The 23,573-nt window shown below is 46.0% G+C and overlaps 1 protein-coding gene and 1 non-coding gene across 10 annotated transcripts in view; one reads left to right on the top strand and one right to left on the bottom strand.

Moving 5' to 3' along the window:
• Window positions 1-23,573, bottom strand: part of Ncoa2 (nuclear receptor coactivator 2) — a 234,065-nt gene that overhangs the window by 99,804 nt on the left and 110,688 nt on the right. Inside the window, exon 1 of one of the 9 annotated variants that reach the window (XM_063288484.1) lies at window positions 5,780-6,310. The gene's annotated coding sequence lies outside the window, so the exon portion shown is untranslated. 9 annotated transcript variants of the gene reach the window in all.
• On the top strand, window positions 23,092-23,175 carry Mir378b (microRNA 378b). The gene has a single exon (NR_106678.1). It is a non-coding gene; the product is annotated as a microRNA 378b (primary transcript).

Below are 23,573 nucleotides of genomic sequence, written 5' to 3'. Positions count from 1 at the left end.
ATCACTGGCTGCTCTTCCAGAGGACCAGGGTTTGAGTCCCAGCACACAAATGGCAGCTCCCAGCTATTGGCAACTCCAGTTCTAAGGACTGACACCCTCATCTGACCTCTGCAGACAGGAGGCACTCACATGTTGCCCAGACAAACATGCAGGCAAAATGCCAATAACATTTAAAAAAGATGACAGTTAAAACCTGGGGCTGGACAGACGGCCTGGTGGTTAAGAGTGTTTCCTTCTCTGGCAGAGGGCCTCAGTTCAGTTCCTTGTACCCACTTTGGGAGGCTTACAACTGTCTATAACTCCACTTGCTAGAGAGCGGACACCTCCAGATAAGCATGGGCTTGGCAGTGGGAACTGGCTTGCATCAGTCAGTGACCTGTCACCATGGGATAGGAACGTAACTGTTCGGCCTCGGTGTCTGCATCTGTAGACACGGCTGAGAGTGGCTAAAGGGAAGGACTATATCCTGACATAGGAGGTGTCTTGCACAAATATAGCCTCTTCACTATCCGACTGAAATACTGGGGCCACTGCGGGTGCTGCATCCTTCGGGGCCTCTCCTTTCTCGCACATTTGCTGTTTTGATGTTTTAAATGGCCCACACTGTATTGGGACTAAGTTGTGCAGCATTCGTAAGAGGGCTTTGATGCCCTAAGGGGAAGACACGTTACTAGTGCTGTTCAGTTTAGCAGGCATAAGCTCACTGTTATCCAGAGATGCGGGTCAGACACAGCCTGGTCCACATTACATCACCAATGGCTCCTGTCAGTTTGCCAGGATGTAACAGAACACAGCTCTTGTCAATAACAAGAACAGACAGGAGTAGAGTGAAGGTAGAGACTGAGTCAGGGAGGTGTGGGGCATGAAGGTAGAGAGATCTTGAGTCCTTCAGAGCCAACAGAGGAATGGAACCAGGAACTCTGGAAAGAATACAGTCACTTTTAAAAAAGATTTATTTATTTAATGTATGTGAGTACACTATAGCTATTTCAGATACTCTCCAGAAGAGGGCATGAGATCCCATTACAGATGGTCGTGAGCCGCCATGTAGTTGCTGGGGATTGAACTCAGGAAGAGCAGTCAGTGCTCTTAACCACTGAGTCTTCTGTCCAGTCACTTCTCTGAACATTACAAAAAGGCTGCTGTGTGTCACGGATATACAGCTACAGCAAAAACCTCCTGTTCAACTCCCATTCTTTCAGCAATGAGAAGCACTAGCAAAATGAAACCACTGCCCCACAAGCTGCCCAGGTAAGAAACATGAACGTGCACACTTCACTTTGGTTGGCTGACTGAAAATGGACAGTCTCTGTATGGACATCTGTGTGTGTGACTAGCGGTCTGTAATCTGGCTGTGTTTAAACTCGTCCTGTGACCAGCCGCGTTTCCAATGCCATCTGTAGCTGGTAACTGCCAATGGGGCAGTCAAGCCTGCACCCTGCAAATCCCTGGGATGGCAGCACTGTCTGTAGAAGCCACCCCTTCCCATCCCAGTCCTCCTCTCACTCCCAGAAGAGGCAGCTACTGTTGTGTTCTCCTGGAGCACATAAGAGCAGTTACATCAAACAGTTGCTAAATCAGCTAGAGGATTTGAGAATGAAACCAACAGTGGTTATTTCTGCATGCCGGAAACAAGCCAGCATACTGGAGGCCATGAGAAAGGACAAGTGGTAAAGTTACATTTAGTTTGTAATCCTCGCCATCCTCAGAACCTAGAGGCAATAAAGCAGGCTACCAGCAAGAGTGACATGACCAGAGAGAGAGTGCACAGCTGCTGCTGTCTGAACAGGCTCCACTCCACATGTTACACGTCAACAGTAGTGAGGGTAGCGTGTGTGGAGGTGCACTCCTTGGAAGGCAGCTCAGCTTACATGAAGGCCTTGGCATAGAACCCCTGATGGAATCCTTGCGGTTTTACGGAAAGGAGAGACCAGACACACACAGACTCAGACACAGCACATGCTGTTTCTTGACATAGGATGATGTTCTGTCCTACAACGAGACTCTAAAGCCATTGACTTGAATCTTCTCAATTATGAGCCAATATAAAGCTCTTTTCTTTGTAAAGCTAATTGACACAGGCATTCGTTCTGTCATGGACACGAGAAGGAGACTAATGAAACTACAGAGCACTAGAAGTATGACAAAGTACCAAAGACCCTGACCTGAAGTCTGTCTGACAGAGCTCACCTCCAGGGCAGCTGCATGGATGTAGAAGGCCTTACACAGATCTCAGTAAGGGGTTTGCATCCCAGAGTAATCTCAGTGTCTGAAAGAAGGCAGTTCAATGTGGCTCCTCTATGGTGTTCTACCTGAGCAAAGTGCTGGGATGAGTAAGGGACCTAGGAAGTGAGCAGTGGCCACTTACCAAACAGGAGAACTCACACACAAAAACCTCTTTCAGACCCCACAACTTCAGGGCTTTTCTTACCCATCAGTCCCACAGCAATCCACTCTCTCTCTAGCAACCTCTGGTACCCCACAGGGTCCTTCAGACCTCTTTCCTCTTACATTTCAGCATGAGCCATGCAGTAATTCCCATGAGCAAATAGTTCTTTTCAATGCAGACCAAGCATCCTTTATGAAATACTTTACTTTTGATCTATGTAAGGCAAGGCAGCAGTAAAGTTTATTAAATGTACAAAACTTAGAAGCAGAAAGACTCCGACCTTCACAGGGCCCTCTCCTTGTCTCTATGTCCACCTGGCTCTCACTCTGGAACAAACCATCGACTTCACCTCAACCCCAGCATATAGCAACTTTAGAGTGCAGACACCGGAGTGTATAGGGCCTGCTGCCTATGACTGCACTGCCTGCCTGATTGCTTTGTGTTTGCTCACCTGTAAGCCAGGCATGGAGGCGATGGGAGGGGGTGGGAATGAACGAATACCCCGGTTTGCGGTTAAGGCCAGAAGAGCTCATGGTTGACAGTGTTAGCCGAAGTACTCATAGCTCATACATGATACATGGCACAAAGAAAGCCCACGAAACATAATGTTTAAAAAGCATGTGTAAAAATAGCATGATGTGTATTTTTAATACATAAAAATGAAAGTAAAATTGGTAAAGGCCAGTTAATAAACATTATTTCAAAAGTTCTTGGGATCTGAAGTCTCCTTGGTAAAAAGTCTATCACTTATTTTAGCTAAAATCTAACAATTTGCCTATTTGAATAGAAGCCTCATGGCAGTCTACCAGCCAGCTGATTTACCACTCAGAGCAGACATCAAAAGATACCAACATCTACTTCTAGATGCTTCTAACTTTTTAGGGAACCACTCAATTGAATCAGTGTTCCAGAAAGAAATGATTCATGCAAAGTTAAGAACAGAATTTAGTTGTTTCTCATAAAATCACTAAAAAAATTAAAATAAAATAAAAAAATAAATAAAAACTGTCTTTTTTGACTGCTCTTCCAGAGGTCCTGAGTTTAATTCCTAGCAATAACCACTTGTAATGAGACCTGATGTCCTCTTCTGGTGTGTCAGAAGACAACTACAGTGTACTCATATAGAATAAATCAATATATCTTTAAAAAAAAAGATTTTTAGAGAAAAGCCTTGAGTTTTTAAGTTAAAATATGGCACACTGTCTCTGCTACAATATTGGTGGATAAGCACAGAACTGGAACTCTGTGCACTTGGTGTGAGGAAATGGACACATCGAAAATGCCCAGGCCGTCTCCTGTGTCAAGGACAGGCTACGTAACTGAGCGACAGGTGAGCCCTGCTCCTTTGCTCCCTGGCCTTCGGTATTCCAACCCTGGAAACTGTGCCTGAGAAAGCACACTGGCTGCGACTCCCACACGCCATGACCTGTGCGTTTCCCTGGCTTCCTTTGAGTAAAACTGTTTCTAATACATAAGGTCGTGTGGCCACCACTAGTCTGTTATGGTCCCAGCTTTTTTCCCCCATCTTCCCCACAAATTACCAGGACTCCAGGGAATGAAGGCCCTCGGCCGACAAGGTCAGGTTATAGTATCTGTGGTTGGTTACTGTGGCTACATATGAAGGTGAGGCAAGCTGGTGGCTCAGCCCGTGTGGACTCCACCTGAAGTCAAAAGTTGCTCTTCACTCAGTGACACTAAGGGCTCTCCTGGCTTCCAGGCACGGGGTGATTGAACCTAAGGCTTTGAAGGGTATTCTACCTCCAAGCTGTATTATTTTCATTAAAAATTGCTATATTATATTACCTAAAAGCAATCTTACTGATTGGACATAAAATATCTTTCAAAGCTTTAGGCTTAATCATACAATGCCATAGAAATAAAACACACAAATCAAGGAAAACTAGAACGATCCAACAAACCGTACTGTTTTAGGTTCAAAGTGAATTCCTGCTTAGCTTAGCTTCCCCAACCCTATGAGGAGCGCTTCTCGAACTACTTTACACCCTTATATAGAGCTGCCCTTGTGGACAGCCATGGACAGCCACTGGGAAGGCATTCTCTCCTCAGACAGAACTGTTTTGCATAGAATTCCTTCAACTATATACAGAAGTTGCATAAAATTCAAGACACTCATTCATGTCATAAAGCACGGACTCAGTGGCAGGACTACGTTATCTCACTGGACTAACTGCTGCAGCTGCCCCTGGCTTCCCAGACCTTCAGTCCAATGCTAACAGCAGTGGTGGGAATGATGATGATGGTGGTGATACTGATGGTATCAGTACTCAAGGAGAATACCTTTCATTATCTCAGATTGCTCTAGAAATTATAAATTAAATAGCAAAACAATGAAAGAAATTAATTGCCCAAACAATTTAGCGTCAAATTTCTTTATTATTTAAATATTTAGTACTTTATAGATGTGAGAGATTTCTGTATGTTTTTTAATCCACCTTCATGTACTTAACTGTCTATCTGAACCAAACTATTTCATGTCGAAAGAGGAGCCAAGGTGCCACTGCCACTGCGCCCAAGAGCGAAGCTTGTGTGCTGAGCGCTGTATCAAGCTGTCGCACAGCGTCTGTCTGCCCTGTGGATCCGGTAAGCCAGAAGGATCCTTGACTTTGTATAATTAACAATCATATCTGCGTTGCTTCTATTGAAAAAGGGTCAAAGAATTATTCATTAAATTGCAGGAATATTAAAAAAAATTGCAGGAATATCTTGTTTGACTGCTCACCTCTCTTATTGTCAATTTTTAAGGGGAATGGTATAAAATACCACTTAGTTTCAGAATTTTATGTGATTTGGACACACACACACACACACACACACACACACACACACACACACACCCCTACAGGTCTTCCTCAGGTGGCTGGCCCTGCTATCACACACTACCTGGGGGTTTGGAGCACTATGCCTTCCCAGGTTAAGGGGAAGGGACATCAATAGCATTAAAAATGGTCAAGTACTGTCTGAAACTTGACTAAGTGGGTGCTATTTGTTTCTTGCATGTAACAAATTAAGGACTAAACAGAGAAAGTTAAGTACTATATAACAAAGTCATGCAATGGGAGCTTCAGTCAAAATTAGAAAGTTCTATTCGATAGAACTTAGACATAGACAGATACAGACAGACAGACACATACACGTGTACAAAGGGATAATGAAAACGAGAGACGTAAGTACAAAGACATTCATCTATTAATAATTCAAATTTGCACCTTAAAGATTTAAGATTTGTCTGAATTTCAGAAATTCCAAATTTCAGAAATTACCAAAATACTTCCTTCAAACAAGCAAGAGGCCGTACTCAGCAGAATGAGGGTCTGCAAACAACCTTCACACACCAAGCAAACAATAGAGGGCCCTGGGATCCATTTGTACCGTGCGGTGTCCGTTTGTCCTCCGCTGCCATGTTCAGTGCTTCCTTCCACAAGTGCAGGGCACACAGAATGCAGGAACATATGAAATGTTACGTCAGAGCCCTTCCGAGACAGCCGGTGACTGAGCTCAGCCGCCATTCAGGGGTGCACACAGCCCGTCTCCCACAACCCTCTCTGGATTAGCAATGAGCAAGTGCCGCCTCAGCGATCCCCTCCATCGGCCCCGGCCCACACCTTGTGTAGGCCGGGCACCCTTCTGTGGAGAGCTGAGGAACTATGGCTGGCGTCCTTTGCAGCTGCTGACCGCACAGACAGCCCTTTGACAAGCCTGCACGGAACACTCGAAAATTCTCCTGCTTCTATCCTATCGCTTGCTCTAACTGGCTTTCTTTTCATTGAGATAATAGCTTTTCCTGCAGTCACATGATGCAAAAGCTACATTGACAGAGCTTTATAGCAGACTGAGCAAGCCACTGCCCCTCATGCTAGTAGGAGACAGACGTCTTCTCCCCTCAGTTCCGCAGCCCTACCCCCCCCCCACGCCCGTACACACAGGCTAGAACTCAGGATCTCACTCTGACACACACACACACGTCACACGTGTGCATGATATGCCCACAGGCACTCAATTATCTTCTTAAAAAGAAAAAAGTATGGCTTTTAGATTTGCTACTAAAAATAACTGCTCCAAGCAAGCATTCTGACCTAGGTTTTCTCTTCTCTAGATGTGGCATTCTGAAGGCTTCCTAGGAACCACAGAACTTGGTGGGAAAGGCAGGACAGTTTGAAGGAAGCACACATACCCCGCCGCCTCCTCTCTAGAGCTTTGCCCGCAGTGACATAAGATGTCGAACCTGGCACGGTGAGCACCTTAGAGATTTAAGAGCTACTCACGTGCTGGAGACAAATCCCATGTTTTGGCAAAATACTCACAAGCACACTTTCTAGTACTAAAATGCATACTTAGGAGAGATTGATCTAAGTAATTTATAAGTTGCCCCAAGAAGAGAAGTACTTCTGTGCTAACACAATCTTATATACAGGAAGTCCCCTTCATTAGTCAATTTGATCTATTTTTGACCAAGAAGGAAGGAGGGAGGAGGAGGAGGAAGATAAGGAGAAAGAAGAGGTCAGGGGCGGCAGCAGCGACTCTTAAAACCTGTATAGAAATGCCAGCGCGGCTCTGCTCTCTGGTCAAAGGCGTCTGCTAAAGGCAGTGTTTCCTTAAAACCTGTATAGAAAAGCCAGCGAGGCTCTGCTCTCTGGTCAAAGGCGTCTGCTAAGGGCAGTGTTTCCTTCAAACCTGTATAGAAATGCCAGCGCGGCTCTGCTCTCTCTTCATGTTGTTTTTACTTGGAGTTATAAACGTAACTCCCGTTGGCTACTGGGATCTAGCTGTGCCAACGGACAGAGAGCCGAGGTAACACGTTGAGTTCAGCATTTGCCAAGAATGAGACACCAGGACCGGCTGCAGGATGAAGTCTTCACCCTCACATTTCTCTTCGACCAGTTGCTGCCAGTGCCGGTGCTGCCAGTGCCGTCACAGGGCCTCACAGGCACTGAGCCCCGGGAGGAGTCTGTGCAAAAGAGCCCTTAGATGCAAATCCTCTCTGATGCTCGGAGCACAACTGCTTGTTTCTTTAAAGCTTCGTCTGCAAACAGCTGGAGAGAGACTTGCCAACGTCAAAGAGGAGAGTGGCTGGCCTTGGTGACAGGAACTGGCTACTGAGTGGGCTGAGTGGGTCTTTCTTATCTTTACACTCTATCTCTTTAGGAAGTTTTAAATGCATCTTTAAGAGTGTGTGTGTGTGTGTGTGTGTGTGTGTGTGTGTGCGCGCGTGCGCGCGCGCGTCCATGGAAGTGCACATGCGTATGTATCCGGTCTGTCAGAGCTGAGGTAGGTGGTGCTGAGCGATCTGACAGGGCTTCTGGGGACTGAACTCAGGTCTTTGGAGAGACCATGCAGTGCTCCTAGTGGTGGAGGCATTTCTCCATCTCTTAGTTATTTGACATACATATTTATGGGGAATAATAATGGTTGGTTCATGTGCATGGTGAATACTTAGGAATGGATTAAAGCCACGTGCCATCAGACTCAGTATGTCAACTAAAACCTCAGACCCCCCAAAGCCCCTGTCGCCCCCTTTTCCAGCCTTAGCACCTCGCATCCCAATTTGCTCAGACACTTCGGTGAGTGAGCTCATACGCTATCTGTTCCTTCATGGGCAGACATTTTACAGAATAAATACTAGGCCACCAATCATTTTACATAACCTGTGTTGTTATTCAAAACTAAATCAAAAAGTTATATACTTTAGAACAGAAAATCCAGAAAATTTACAGAAACTACTGAACAAAACGCCTCCTATTGAACACATCTCAGTAAAATGTCTTCATCGGATCTGTGCTTACCCTGCAAGAGGGGTCATGCTCAGCAAATCTGTCCCCCGGCAGTGGGTTCTGCTGGCACGCGCCAGTCTGTAAAATCATCTAAGTTCACTCTTGAATGCAGACAGTGGCTACAACAGAGTCTGGCATTAGCAATTTTAAACTTTTTTTCTTCATCAAGGCAGCAGTGTTTATAAGAGGATCAAATGAGGAAATTGCGAAGTTGTTTCTGATGTTAACATCTAGAACAGTGGCAATGCAGAACTGAGGGTCGGCATAGGGGAATAAGACAATGACACAGCAAAATGCTGCTGCTGTCTGTAAACTGAGATACAATTTCTATTCGGTGCAATGTATAAAACTCAGGGCTAATACACCAAGCTCAGGAGCTGAGACCCACTGACGTGTAGCTGGCTCAGGCTCTATGAACCTAGAACTTTCTCCCCACACTCTCTCAGGCTCATGTTGAAAGGCACTCCTCTTCCTCATCTGCGACTTTGCAGACACCTGCTCCTCTGTTGCTGTAGACCTGCTTCTCTGTTGCTGCAGACCTGCTTCTCGGTTGCTGCAGACCTGCTCCTCGGTTGCTGCAGACCTGCTCCTCTGTTGCTGCAGACCTGCTCCTCTGTTGCTGCAGACCAGTTTTGCTTTTTGTGGAACTTCAAACACATCTGTACGCTAATTTCCTCGGGCTTGAGTTTCCACAGCTCATTCCAGGTCCTGCAGCCACGGTGCCCCTGTTCACTGGAGAGTGTCCTGAGAGTCTACGGCAGCTGTTTGCCTAACCCCTATGGAGGGAGCTCGGGCCATTCAAGGGAGAGCTTCTTACACAAAGAATTCTAAAGTGGCCATTCTCCCTCTCCTGGGAGCATATCCTGAAGGAAACCTTGCACTGAACTTTGGACTGACTTCCACCACAGTCAGCACTTTATGTCAGGTGCTGCCATGGCTTTAGGGTGGGGATTATGGGCAGGGTCGGCTAACCAATAGGCTCCTTTGTTAGTTCACCTGACAGTCAGGCTTCTCAGAGCAGAGCAGGGAGCACGCCCCTGAGTCCACCCTAGAGCTACACCCCATCTGGGCTAGGCCGCTGCTTCACTCGCAAACATTCTTTTTCCTAAGAAGGAGGTTCTATAGCAAGAGGGAGAAACACTTTTGGTTTTCTGGTTTGTTCTGTTGTTTGTTTGCTTGTTTGTTTGATTTTGAATTCTATCAAGACAGGGTTTCTCTGTGGAGCCCTGGCTGTCTTAGTCTCCCTTTCTCAACTAGGCTGGCTTTGAACTCACAGAGATCCTCCTGCCTCTGCCTTCCAAGTGACACCTGACAGGGAAAATCCATTTGAAAAAGGCCACTTACAGGCAGATAAGAGCAGATGCTGAATACAGAAATGCCCAAGTAACACACTAATTCTCTGGGTCTTCCGTGTTCTCAGTGTAACGCTATGACTGCTGTAAATCTGCGGGTGCAGAGCAAGTCGCTCAGGCCTGAGGTCAAACATCTCACTAATGATAGCTGCTACTTCTTTTTATGTGACATGTGTGCTGCCTGATTTTACGTCAACTTGACACAAGCACGGTCATCAGAGAACAGAGAACCAAGAAAATGCCTCTAAAGGTCGAGCTGTAGGCAAGCCTACAGGGGATCTTCTTAGTAACTGACGTGGGAGGCCCAGCCCACCGTGTGTGGGGCCATACTGGGCTGGTGGTCCTTGGCTCTGTAAGAAAGTAGACTGAGCAAGCCATGTTCCCATGAGTATTCCTCATGGCCTCTCCATTAGCGCCTGCCCTGTTTGAGTTCCTATTCTGTGAACTAGGCTGTGGAAATGAGCCAAATTAACCCTTTCCTCCTCAAACTGCTTTGGTCATAGCGTTTCATCATACCAATAGTAACCCAAACTAAAAGACTCAACAGGGGGGGAGGGGGATGTTTGCCCGGATACCGGGAAAGGGAATAACACTCGAAATGTATATAAGAAATACTCAAGTTAATAAAAAAAAAAAAAGATTCAACAGAAGGGATGTTTTGGTTCAACAAGAGAAATAATATTTGGACTTTAGAATTACAAGAAAACCTGACGTGCCTGTGTAAAACGAATCAGACTGTGGCAGGCCAGACTCCAGACCTTGCAGCCTAGGCTCTGTGCTCCTAGTAATGCTTTAATCCCTCTGAACACAAAAGACAAAATCAAGGACTTCTGAATGGGTGAGGGACATGGAGTCATACTCTTCTCAACTTCTGATACATATGTCAAGAAAACCCAAACCCACATCCAGCATAGTGGTGCACACCTTTAATCCCAGCTGCTGGGAATGGTGCAGGGATGGACACAGGCCGAGCTCTGTGAATTCAAAGTTAGCCTGGTAGAGAGAGCATCCCAAGATGGCCAGAAATATAAAGAAAGACCCTGTCTCAGAAACAAAAACACAAGCACAGAACAAAACCAAGAACAAAACCTCTGATTCTACTATATCCCAACGTTAGAAATTTCAAACCTAAAAATTCCATAGCAACTGTGATCACACATGTGTTTGATCAGGAGTAAGGTAGACTGTAAAGGTGACATGGCTGACAATTTGCAGAATGCCTTCTATAGCGTGTACTCATAATCTCGTTACCAATAGTCTACTGTTACAGCTAAATACTGGATTCTAAAACATTTAAATTATCCCGGTATAACTACTTGTTGAATCCAATTTAAAATGCAATAAAGAGTTTCACAACTAATTATAAGGCATCCATAAGAATGCCATTTGGACTCCTGTCCACAGCAGATTTGGAAGTACACAGGGTTACGCCACTTGGGCCTCGAGCACCCTTCCTTTAGAGAGCAAGTAAGCGGTCCTGCTCTGACACTCTGCTTCTGCAGCTCAGCTATCACCCTATGAGCACTGACCGGGGGCTGGATTCTTCCTACGCAGAGCGAAATGAGCCTTACAGAAAGAAGTGTCCTGACTGCTGCTTTGTTGGGTTATTGTCAGCAATGGCCCCTGGAGAGAGCAGTGCATGAATGTCTCAGACTCTACTGCACAGAGGGCACTGAGGAGAAGGCTGCAGACTGCCTTCTAAACAAGATGCTGCGGGAAGTGAAATTGGACAGAGAGCACAGTGCACTTCCGGTCCAGCCTCTGCCCCTCACCTAAGATTTTAGAGGCTCCAAACCATAGCAGCAGACTGGCCCCACTGGTGTAGCTGTAAGCAGTCTGAAGTCCCTTTTAGGTGAATTTACACTTCAAAATTATAGAAGTAACATTAACATTAAGTGACTTGATGGCCAAAATTAACACAGACGTTAGTGGTGTAGGAGAAATTAAACCTATACCGTGGCCTCTCAAAAATGCCCGAGGGTCAAAAATGATTCTATGCCACAGGAATGTGGCTCACTGGTGGACTGAGTCCTCCGAGACTGTCATTATTCATTGAGATGCCTGCTAGCTTCCATGACTAAACAGAACTGCAAACTGTCAGGCTAAAATGAAGCTAAGCACCTTCGCCCGCCATCTCTCATTTCAAATCCCCAGGCCGGAGAACTCACAAAGTAAGGAAAGGTGAGACTCGTCTACAGCTCGTGTCTGAGCTGTGAAGAATGAAGGTGCAGAGGCAGATGACAAGGGTTGCCACCGCCCTTTGACCTGCATTCCCTGCATCCTTAGTCATTCAGGGCACGTGATGGCTGTTCTCAGTTGTCAGCGTGACTATATGTGGAATTAACTAAGACCCCCAAATAGAGGACTCCCAGTCCTGAGAGGGATTTCTGCTGAGTTCGGGTAGGCAGATACAGCACTAATCCAGATCTAGTGTGGAACACACCTTCTGCGGACGTCCCCATGACTGTGACTCTCCACCTGAGGGCTGTGACCCCGTGACCCCTCTGGAAGGTTGTAGATCAGATACCCTGCATTTCAAATACTTACATTACGGTTTATAACAACAGCAAAATTACAGCTGTGGAGTAGCAATTAAATATTTCTATGGTTGGTTCCACAATATGAGGAGCTGTATTAATGGGTCACAGCATCAGAAAGGTTGGGACCACTACTATATAAGGAAAGAGAAGAAAGAATCATTTGTTCTTTGCCTGATTGCACTCACCTTGCTAACAAGTCTGTTACTTCCCTGGCACTGTACTGACTACTTTAGGGTCCCAGCATGCACTGCAGAACAGCTGAGATATCCAGTCTTGTGGATTCTTGGATTTTCCATTTGGAGGCAGCCATCGTTGGATTAGCTGGACTATAGCCTGTAAGCCATTCTAAATAATAATATATACATACACACACATATGGATTTAGGAATATGTAACATATAAGTCACACACACACACACACACACACACACACACACACACACACACACACACACAAGTGACAGAGACAGAGAGACAGAGAAATTCAGCCTCTAAGTTCTGTTACTTTGAAGAACCATGTCAAATACAGGGCTCAGGATTCACTCTTCATCCTTGGGTTCTGTGAATCAACTTCTTCCACACAGAGCCCAAAATACAGCACACAGGGCTGACACTTGACCTTCCCATCCAATGAAAGGGGATGCTGTGAGCACTCGAGGCAGGCACTTGCATCCACAGAGATGTATCTTTGCCCTCTGAAGAGCCGTTCCTCACTGGACAGAGCATGGTTTATTAGCACGCTGAGCACTCGGACTGCTTCAAGCACCATTTGATAACACTTTTTGAGAAGGGGGCTTCTTCCCTCACCTTTCCTTTCTTTCTCCTCTAGAATATTCACTATTTATCGTTGTTAGGGAGAACATGGTAATAGTTGCAATGGCAGGAGCACATGTGACAAAGTAGGAAAAGGCCATCAGCGGAGGGAGAAACTCCTCCTCAGAGGGCAGGGAGACCAATGCACAGTGACAATCCTCCTGCAAACACGTGTCTGGTCCCCAGCCTCGCGCCTTCCAGTTCTTCCTTTTTCATCTCTAAGTTAACTTTATCCTGCAAGCATTACCACTGTACCAGGTTATGTTTAATGCACCAATTCTCCAGGACGAACAGAAAACAAGAGAAGACCCACAAAACTCCACAAACGCCATTGTAGAGAGATGTCTACAAAATGAGACCCTGGTTATGGCAAGTCAGTAACACAGCCCACACGTCGGCCTCCACACACAGAATCATGTTCATACACATGCTATCTATTATGACAAAGGTGCTATACTGACCAATGGGAAGAGGTCTTGATCAAACATTTCTCCTTGGCCATCACTGAGCACAACAGAAAATGTGAGGCAGAAGCACAGTGAAGCACCACCACATACCCCTGAGAATGGCTATCAGAAGGCGAGCGGCCAAAGCGTGACCACGCGGAACTGAGGCTGGATCCCTTCTGCACTCCTGCTATGCCAAATAAAACTAGGCCAGCCTGAGAGGAGCGGGATGGTGACGCCCCTCCCCCAGATCCAACTGTTCTTCTGAGGTTAAACAGTAGAGACCAGGGCAGGGTGAGAGCAGATGTAAGCGTCAGCTACAGAATGGAGACTTACCTTTAAAGACACTATGCTAAGTGAAATAAGCCAATGGAAAAAACCCCAAGTCCTATGTAATTTCTCATACATGAGGTACCTGGAACGGCCAAACTCACAAAGGCAGAGACTAGAGCTGGCAGCAGCCAAGGAGAGAAGACTGGGTATGGTCAACGTGCACAGCTGGGAAGGATACACGCTCCAGAGACCTGGCATGGTTGCACAGCAGTGGACATGTACAGAACGCCACAAAGCTGTACGTCAAAGGTGGTGAATTTGGGTGCCTTATATTTAATAATCTCTTCAATGGTCTCTTATTTAAAGTGTCATTAGTTTTCAACACTATTGCCTGAATAGAAATGTTCTTTCCAGACACAAAAACAGGGAGTCCTAAAAACAAAACAAAACAAAACAAAACAAAATAGAAGAAATCCCCTGGGATTTAGTGGTCAGAGTGATTAGAAATCCCCAATGTTCTATCCGAGAGGCCAAAAGGTACCATATTGTACAGTGTCTATGACAGCCAGTAGCTAAGTTCTGGGATGCTAACTTACTGGCCATTCTAGAGCTGTAGTAATGGGGCTGGAGAGACGGTCCAGAAGCTAAGAGGCGCTGATGCTCTTCCAGGGGGCCTGGCCTCCCAGCAGCACCCAGAGTGGCTCAGCAGAAGCTATTATTACCCCAGGATACATGATGCCCTCTGGTGACCTTCACAGGCACAGGCACACACGTGATGCATATACATACATGAAAGAAACATATACACAAACACAAAATAAAAAATAAGTGAAATTGCTCAAAACTTATTTTTTGCTGAACTTTCTAGAAAGAAATCAGAACCTTATGCCAACTAAGCAACAAAAAAATCATGAAAAACTCAGAGAACAAATTTATCTCAAAAATCAGAGTTTTCTAAAGTGAGCCATAAACAAACAAACACATGTAGTGTTTATATGAGCCAGCTGAATAGATTACCGTGGAAAAATAGAGACACATTAAAAGACACAAAAGTTACAGACACAAAATGAGGCTTTGTTTCTCAGGGCTGTGCTGCCCCTGGAATCCTTTAACTGCATGCTTAACTCGCACCGAACTCCCTTCCCAGAGGGCTGTGCCACTCAGTCATCCCCAGGTCTGTCTGTGTTTCCCACTTCGCCCCATGTTGCTAGCACTCAGACGGACAGTCTCCGTGATCACATGGACCTGGGGTGGGGTCCTCCGGGACACTGAGGTGCAGGTGGCTGGCCCCAGGGATGCACAGTGAGTGTGCGGGTAGCAGCAGCGCCTTCTTTTACTGCTTTAGCCACCCTCCCATATGCTAGCAGATGAGGGCGGGGGCTGGAGAGATGGCTCAGCGGTTAAGAGCACTGACTGCTCTTCCAGAGGTCCTGAGTTCAATTCCCAGCAACCACATGGTGGCTCACGACCATCTGTGATGGGATCTGATGTCCTCTTCAGGTGTATCTGAAGACAGCTACAGTGTACTTACATATAATAAATGAATAAAATCTTAAAAAAAATAGGCATGAGGGCATAAAGACAGTTTTGTTTGAAAAATGGTTTGCTAGGAAAGCCGGCCGTTCCCAGTCAGAGGGAGGGCTCCAGACTGGGTTGTTACAGGCCACCTGTCCACTCGGGCTTTATTCCTTTCTGGTCTCTTCATGCTCACATTCCCAACACTTCCTAGAGAGCAGCTGGCAGGATGAGGAGGCTGGCTGTGGAGTTAGACTGCAGACTGCCATTGCTGAGGAGTGGACAGTGGCCAGCAGGAGGCCAGACGGAGCCTTTTCCTCTGCTGGACCTGGAGGACTCGGTCACAGCAACACCCATCAGGCTGAACCACCAAAATGCATTATTGTGGTTAACTACATTTCCCCCCTTTAAACATGGCCAACCTCACTAGAAACACTAGAAAAGAGCCTCCTTCTTTACAGATAACTTGTACCTTGTTACATTAGAGGAGAGGGTAGGGGTGGCACATAGGATGCTGGTAGTGTGCAATGTGCTGCGCCGTGAAGTCATTACCAACCCTCACTGTGAGGGTTCAAATCCAGAACTGCCCTTAGAGAAGCGGGCAGGAGTTTTCTCTGAAACCAAAGTGGGCTCGGCATCCCTTTTTACAGATGACAAAGCTACCTCCCCGAGTGAGACCTACTCAAAACTTCATAGCAAGTGAGACTGGATGAGCACAGCCTCCCCCCTCCCTCTTCAATCCTCACAACAGCCAAGACAACCAACCGCTCTCTCCATGCTGCAGCATGGGACCTCAGCACTGAAGTTCAAAGAGGATCAGGTTAGCAAGGACAGAACTCCAGCACAGGCCAACCGAACCCCAGTCTAGTGTCTTCCTTCTGACAGGGCTGTGACGTTTCCCAAGGTGACTGGACTCTACAGAACATGCTTGGAAGGCACTGGGTGACAAAGACCAAATATGCAGATGCCCTCATGTCCAGGTATCCATCCAGCAGCACTCCCTGTGGGGGGCACCGTGGCAGGGGCTCTGCAGACAGTGGAGACCAAGTCTCTGTCCTCCGACCTGACAATTTAGGTGCACTCGAGTGCGTGTGTGTGCGTGTGTGCGTGTGTGTGATGCACCCTACTTCCCCCTTCCCCCAGACCATCAGCACAGTTCTAGCCACTGCAGAGTCAAAGCACATCCTCCCCACCTAACAATCTTCCCATTGGCTCCCGGAGGACCAGAGTGAACACAGCTCCAAGTTCAACCCAGCTTGGTCAGAACTGTAGCCTGTGTCTTCAGCTCTCTCCTCCCTGACCCTGCGTGACCAGGCCTCACACTTGTTTCCTGAATGCTGCCTATCTTTTTCTTCCTACTTAGAGCCACTCCTTGAAATCTCCCTGCTGATGGAGTTTCAGTGATAGTATCTAAGCAAACGAGACCGGTTTACATCACCTTAAGTCCCAGTACCCACTTTAAGCCTCTCATCCACATTTCTCTTCCTCACCAGATATGTCCACAATAGATCTCCTCACATCTCTACAGAACCTTCTGGAGCCTGCTGCTCCTCACTCCATCAATTGACAATCTTCTACGAACCCTTTTCTCCCTCAGTTCTGAAGCCCACCTACCCACTCCCAGATCTCTGGTTCTGTTTAGACTCTGTTCATCTCCGGCAGTCCCAGATTTCCTTCTCTTCAGTGCCTCTCACAACGCCAACACCCACAGCAGCAGGGTCTTCTGGTCGAACCCAGAGTGCTGTCTTCAGTCTTTCCGCTCCTTGGCCTCTGTGGACCAGCACATCCACTGCCTTTACTTTGGTTTTACTTGTAATTGTCTCAAATTCTGAAAGCCTCAGATCCTTCATGTGTAACACTGGACAGAAGTGACCGACCGCAGAGGATACTATACTAAGTTCACTGCAGCTCACCATACACTGCGGGAACGCACATGCTTCTCATCGTAAAAGCAAATAGGATCCAACACTGAGGAAGCCGTGCAATATCCTCTATTCAACAGTAGCTGTTCTGTCAGTCAGTCAGTCTGTCTGTCTGAGATCAACATGGCCTGGCTCACTCGCTGTTCATGCTTTCTATCTGCTTCCACTATAATGGCCTGTGTGAGAGCCACAGTCTTAATTGCTGTGCCTAAGAGTCTATAAAATGTGCCTCTAACCTGTAAGCGCCTTGCTCGAGGACAGACAGACACTGGCTGAAACGCTGGATGGAGGCTGTTGTTTACTGAGGATAACGACACATGTGTTCACTTCCCTAAACAAATTTGTTTGAGCCAACTGCAGTCCAGGTGCTTGATCACAGGTAGGCAGGATGTATGCCTGCCCCTGATTGGATGGAGGGAGGAAATACACAAGCAGGACGTATGTTGGGATATATGCTTGCCCCAAATGGACTTGGTGGGAAATACACGACCTTATGGGTTTGCCCTTTTAAGCCTCTGCAAAATGTGACTCATCAGCATTTTCCGGGAACCCAGGAATAGACAGGGGCCATCATCCTGGTCAGTCTTTAATTAAAGCTTGCTTCAAATTTGGTCCAAGATTGTGGTCCTGCTCTTTCCTGGTGGGCTTAAGAGCTCCTCCCAGGGTTCCTAAGGCATTATCATCTCTACGCCCACTATGTGGGGAGTCTCCCTAAACCACATGCCTTTCTTCAGGCTTCAGCAGCCGCATTAGCCTGCTATCACCTAGCGCTTATCTTAACCTTGGTAGACTGCAAACATGGCTGTGAACCAGCACAGTGAGGGTAAGGTCTGATGTCAGAGTCTCTGTGTTTACTCATCTTTGTATTCTGACAGCAACACAAGAGATATGGCTCAAACCTGACAGCGGTCATAACATTTTACTACAGAGAATCTTCAAGTTTTCTTAAGGAAAGAGTATTTATTGTAAAAGAAGAGAAAGGGTTTATTTGTAAACTTTTAAATGAAAAAATAATTATATAGAAATTGTGTGAATTCTGCTATAATTTAAAGATACAAAACTAGGAACAGCATTTAGTCTACTGACCACAAACTTCAGACTCTGAGAAACATAGTAAAGAAATGACTGAGGAAGAGACCATCAAAAGGCCAGGCACATGGAGAAATACAAACTGAGAAGGAGAGAACAGGGACCTGATCTGCTGTTACACACCAGTCAAACACAGAGTGATGACAGCAGACAGAAAACTCCTCCTCTGGCTCCTCCCCTCAATTACCACAAGGGACTGGGACCCCACCCAGCACCGCAATGTCTGAGAAAACCAAATGCAGGCCAATCTGCAGTAGCTCAGAAGGCCGCGGTGGGTGGATGGTTTGGGTTTTTGAGACCCTTTACTGTGGAGTTAGTCAATGCTGGAATCTCATCACTGTGCTTCAAGGCCTCCCACACCCACCCTCAAATGCTGGGATTAGAATACACTCGATATATCTGCTCTCCTATACATCACTCTCAAACCAGTGTTAACTGGACAGAGCTGAATAAAAACCCAGGGCCATCTCTACCCCTACATTCAACGTTGTTATAAATAAATCAACAGCATAACTGTTAAATAGACAGGCACAATCACACAATTAACAGAGAATCTGCAAAACAGCATGATAGAAGGATCTAGAGCCTTTTTGTAGATACTAAAGGTTGTCTGTCTGTTTTCTTTAAGAATATAACCAATACTTCCACTCTTTCAATAGCAGATCTGCAGCCAGAGATGTAGCTCAGTGGAAAAACACTGTCTGGCAGTCATAAAGCCCTGGGTATGTAGTCCCAGAACTGACACACGGACAGGCTCACACTCACACGTACACAAAGGAGGGAGGGAAGGGAGGCAGAAAGAGGGGGGAGAGGTCTAAATGAAGTTTCTATCTGAAAATGGTGTCTTAGTTTGAACAGACACCGTGACCAAGGCAGCGGACAGCATTCAACTGAGACTGGCTTACAGGGTCAGCGGTTCAGCCCATCATCATCAAGGCAGGAGCATGGCAGGGCTGCGGCAGGGACGGTATGGAAGGGGCTGCAAGAACACTGGCTCCAAATGGCTAGAAAGGCCTCACTGCTCACCTCCACAGGGACACACTTAATACAAAAAGGCCACACCTCCTAATAGTGTCACTTCCTATGGGTCCAGCATTCAAACTCACACAAATGGTTACTACCTAAAAGTAGAAGAACAGAGCTGCTGTGACTACTGGAGACAAATGGGAGAAGAGGTCACGCAGATGTCTTATGAGGGATGGCGCACTCTAACAAGGGTTGGTGCAAGTAAAAGAGCAACGCACACACACCCCATCCTTCGCCTACCTGACAGTGTGCAGACAGGACAATGACAAAACCAGGTACCCATCTAGACACAGAGTACAGCAAACAATGGAGGTGACAGAACAATGCAGGGAAAGGACCTTCACTCAGTAAACCCTCCAAAACATGGCAGATGGCAGGAAAATAGAACACAAACTAAGAGTACTCTATTTTTCTCAAAAACTACACAACAGAGCCTGACATTAGTGTGAAGATGACCGCTACTTACTGAGTGCTCAGTATGTGCTAAGCCTGGCGAGGAGTTCTGGACATGGATCTCATTACTAACAAGACACAGAGCAGATGCTTCAAACCCAGAGGCTAGCAGGCTCTCAACGCCGTGGCATACACATACTCAACAAGGATCGTGTGACTATCATCAAGCAAGCACAGCCCCAGGATAACTATCCCTCCTATATGAACATACAGTGCCGTCACATGCAGAGAGAACCGTCCAAGGGTGATCACACTTCTGACATGGGGAAGCAGGGACACGCTTGCCACTGGTCTAGGAGGGGTAAAAGATAAGTACCTAGGCACGAGCAAACAGAGGCCAGAAAGCGATGACAATTACTCATTTGAAAGTTCTAGCTCAGAAAGATGAACTCTAGAGGTGGCCAGAGACAGAAGCTATACAGCAGCATTAATATACTTAACACTACCATATGTACATCACAATGGATTTTAAATAGTGGGGGTGGGAGTAAATAACTTCCCAAGATAAAAACATACTTCTTTTTACATTTTTATGTGATACAGTGAATAGTATATAGATATTATATACAGTGAATAGTATATATATTACCAAATAAGTATATGCTCCTAAATTTAGTCACATAAAATACCATGTTCATGTCAATCCACGTAGCAGGGAAGTATGATCCCATGAAAAAAGAAGAAAGCCACCGATAAGCTGGGCTGAAAATTTAAGAGAGAGAGAGCTCTATACTCCAACAGCCATCTGCTAGCCATCAAACAAGCAACACTGGCCCAAGCCCACTACCTCTAATATCAAAAGCAGGCAAAAATACTCACAGAATGGCTGGGGAATGTCAGATGTCTAACTGGTTAGACCTCTTCACTTTAGCAATTTAACTCATAACAGGCATAAATTACAAATTAAGAGACTCCTCTCTTCCCTCAACAGCCCATTGTTGAGGGTTGGGATTCTTTATCGGGATATAGAAATGGTGTTATAAAATTTACTGTAAGAAAATTATAAACATTCTGTTGAACTATCCAACGTCCTGCAAGATAAGTGTGTGTACCTGCTGTGCTATGCTGGCGACAGAAGCTCGGCCTCAGCCCAGGAGGAGAAGGGCTCTACCTGGTGCTACCCCAATCTAGAAGCCGATTCTTACAGCATCTGCACGGATGCTGCAGACTTGGATCCTGGGTGCAGTCCTTACTTGGTCCTTATCTTCTCTTTTTGGAGACAGGCTTTATCAATGAACCCAGAGATCACCAACACAGCTGTACTGGGCCAGAAAACCTTTGGGGACAGCCTGCCTCCTTTACTGAGTAATCTAGCTCCCAGGTCTTTCACAACTATTTCTAAGACAAGTTTAAGTGGCGACATAGCTGCAAGGTATCCTCTTAGGTTTGTTTAACTAGCCAGACTCACAGCTATCAGATGGCATTTGTACAGTCTCCAAACAGGTATTTTCCTGCCGTGCAAGCAGCTGTGTAGTCAGAGGCAGGCAAGTCTAGGTGGGTAGGAGCAGAAAGGCCCACTTAGAATCTTCTGACCCATGAATAATGCCTATGGTCTCTAACAAGATTTAGTAATGGCAGCATGTCAATGTCCTGCTGAGGGAAAACTTTCTTTCCTTTGAGGAGAACAAATCTGGGACTGCCTCTCAGGTATTTTCATTCCATTGATGTTCCCATCAAGAAACAGCTGATAAGGGTCATTTTTCCTGCAGTTCCACAGGTTTGTGCTGAAACAGGCCAGGTTACAGGTGAGAAGTCAGAAGAACAGGTACCAAGTTCATCAAAACTCAAAACCTCCAACCTGACACATCTAAAATGTATCACCATCCCGAAAAGTCAGCACACTAAAACATACACAAACTGTGTTAACGGTTATAAAGTAGAAATAAAAATGACCTCATGCAGTCCCGGCAAAATCCAAAACCCACGCTAAAGTATCAAGTGGTTCTGTCCCTCGCTCTCCCATGCTAAGTCCCTATGAAAAGGTCTTGAATACCAAATGCAAACCTGTGCTTCAGACTGCAGTGGGAATTTCTGCAGCCTGTCTCTGGGGTATTATTCTCTAGGTAACCAAGGAAATTCTACAGGTGCTCAAGGTACCAGTCAGGACGAGGCCCCTTGTCAGAATGAACGGAATCAACCCTGACAGGAAGCAAAGGCGAAGGAAGGATGTATACACACAATGGAGGCCACAGAGCACCACCCTAACTCCACACATGGCCATTACTTGAAAAGTATTGGGGGGAAGCAAGTTACAGAATAGTACAGCAAGTGTGACTTTAAAGCAGATCACATGGTGTCAATAGCTGGGCACACAACGGTTGGAACACTTTAAGATCTTAGTACACTGAACAATTAATTCAATATGCCCATCGCCTCTGAGAAGAAGAGAGCTGTACGAGTAATGCACGGAACAGGAGAGTGAAAAACACTAGTGTAAGTTTCAGGACCCTGACCTGCACGAGTTAAAGCTGGGGGTGGGTGTGGGGATGATGTCAGAGGAGGTGAACGGGGGAATAAGTCAATGCAGGCAGGCAGTTATCACCTCAGCAGCACTTGGTCCAAGCACAGCGAGCGGCAGTGGCTCTAAATGTAACTAGAGTAGCATCAGCTCTGTGCTTTCTTCATATCTATGACATGTAAGTAATGTCTTATATATTAATACTCTAGGATGCCTACTGTTCTCATAGTTATTTAAAACAGAACATTAAATTTCCATTCTCCAAACTAAGCAGAGAGAGGCTCCAGCAGGCCTTCTCCCTGATGCCAGTGACTCAGTCCGTTTAGGAGGCCATCGCTCCACTGGGCTGAACCCACACATCGCTTCTCGCCTGCCTCTCGTCCTCCGCTGCTTCCTATCCATCTCTCAACTTCATGAATGACACTTGCCAACTCTTGGGATTTAAACATTTGATGGTCTACACAAGCTGTAGAATCAAATAAAAATTCCTTTCCCAAATTAAAAGGCCCCAGAGCCCCGCTCAAAGCTGCAGCCTGTCAACCCTGTAGCCTAACTGCTTCCCTCTAGTCTTGCTGCTTCACTCAAAGCCCTGTGCTGGCTCTGCCCGCTCCTGCCCTCTTCAGTCACTCTCTCCTGCGTTGGACGGGACTTTCTCTCACAGTACCTCCCTCTGAGATTCCAGTTTCACTGTTTTGCTGACTCCAAGTCTGCTCCTTTTTACGTAAAGCCTCTCTAAGCACCTTCCCCAGCCTCTGGCTTCCCCCTACCGTCAGTGAACACTAGGACATTATAGGACAGAGTTCAGAGGCGCACATATGGATTGGTGCTCCTTTCCTCTTCGCGGTGCTGTGCACACTGGTCCTGCAGAGCACAAATGTCTTCAGCACTGTTTGCTAAGTTGTCAGGGTCCTGTAAATATTCTCCGCTTAAATGCATAATAAAGAATAAAGGCTTAGGCATTAACAGTTTAAAGTCTATGCTGGAGTTCTGAATAAACACATTTTCTTGGGTTATATATATCTGCACAGGAGAACAGTGGACTTGGAGTCAGAAGGTCTGTGTGGAACTGGGCCTCCGACATGGACTATCACTGACCATGATTCCATTCCGAAGGATGAGAATCATTACAGCTTCTGACAGAATTTTTGTGGCTGTTATGAGGAATGAGTGAAGAAACCTTTGTTGCTATACAAGTAGACTGCCTACAACTTGTTTATTACCCAACAGACATTAACAAGGCTGTTCTCAAAAGATGCCAAGATCCTCATTACTACAAGGCCTGTTTACAAAGACTCATTTCCTCCTTGTCCAGCAGTAGAAATGATACTTTTGCCCAATGAATGAAAACAGACTGACTACAGAAATAATAAACTGATTATTTATTTAAAAAACAAACTAATTTATTTTCTGTGTCTGAGTATTTTCTACACATAAGTATACATAAGTGCCATGTTATGTTAACTGCAGTGCCCACAGAGGCCTGGAGAGAGAATCAAATCCACAACAAC

Source organism: Rattus norvegicus, chromosome 5 (assembly GCF_036323735.1).
Source record: "Rattus norvegicus strain BN/NHsdMcwi chromosome 5, GRCr8, whole genome shotgun sequence".
Classification (NCBI taxonomy): Eukaryota; Metazoa; Chordata; class Mammalia; order Rodentia; family Muridae; genus Rattus; species Rattus norvegicus.
Note: the sequence above shows the minus strand (reverse complement) of the source record. Positions and strands in the feature narration are given on the sequence as shown.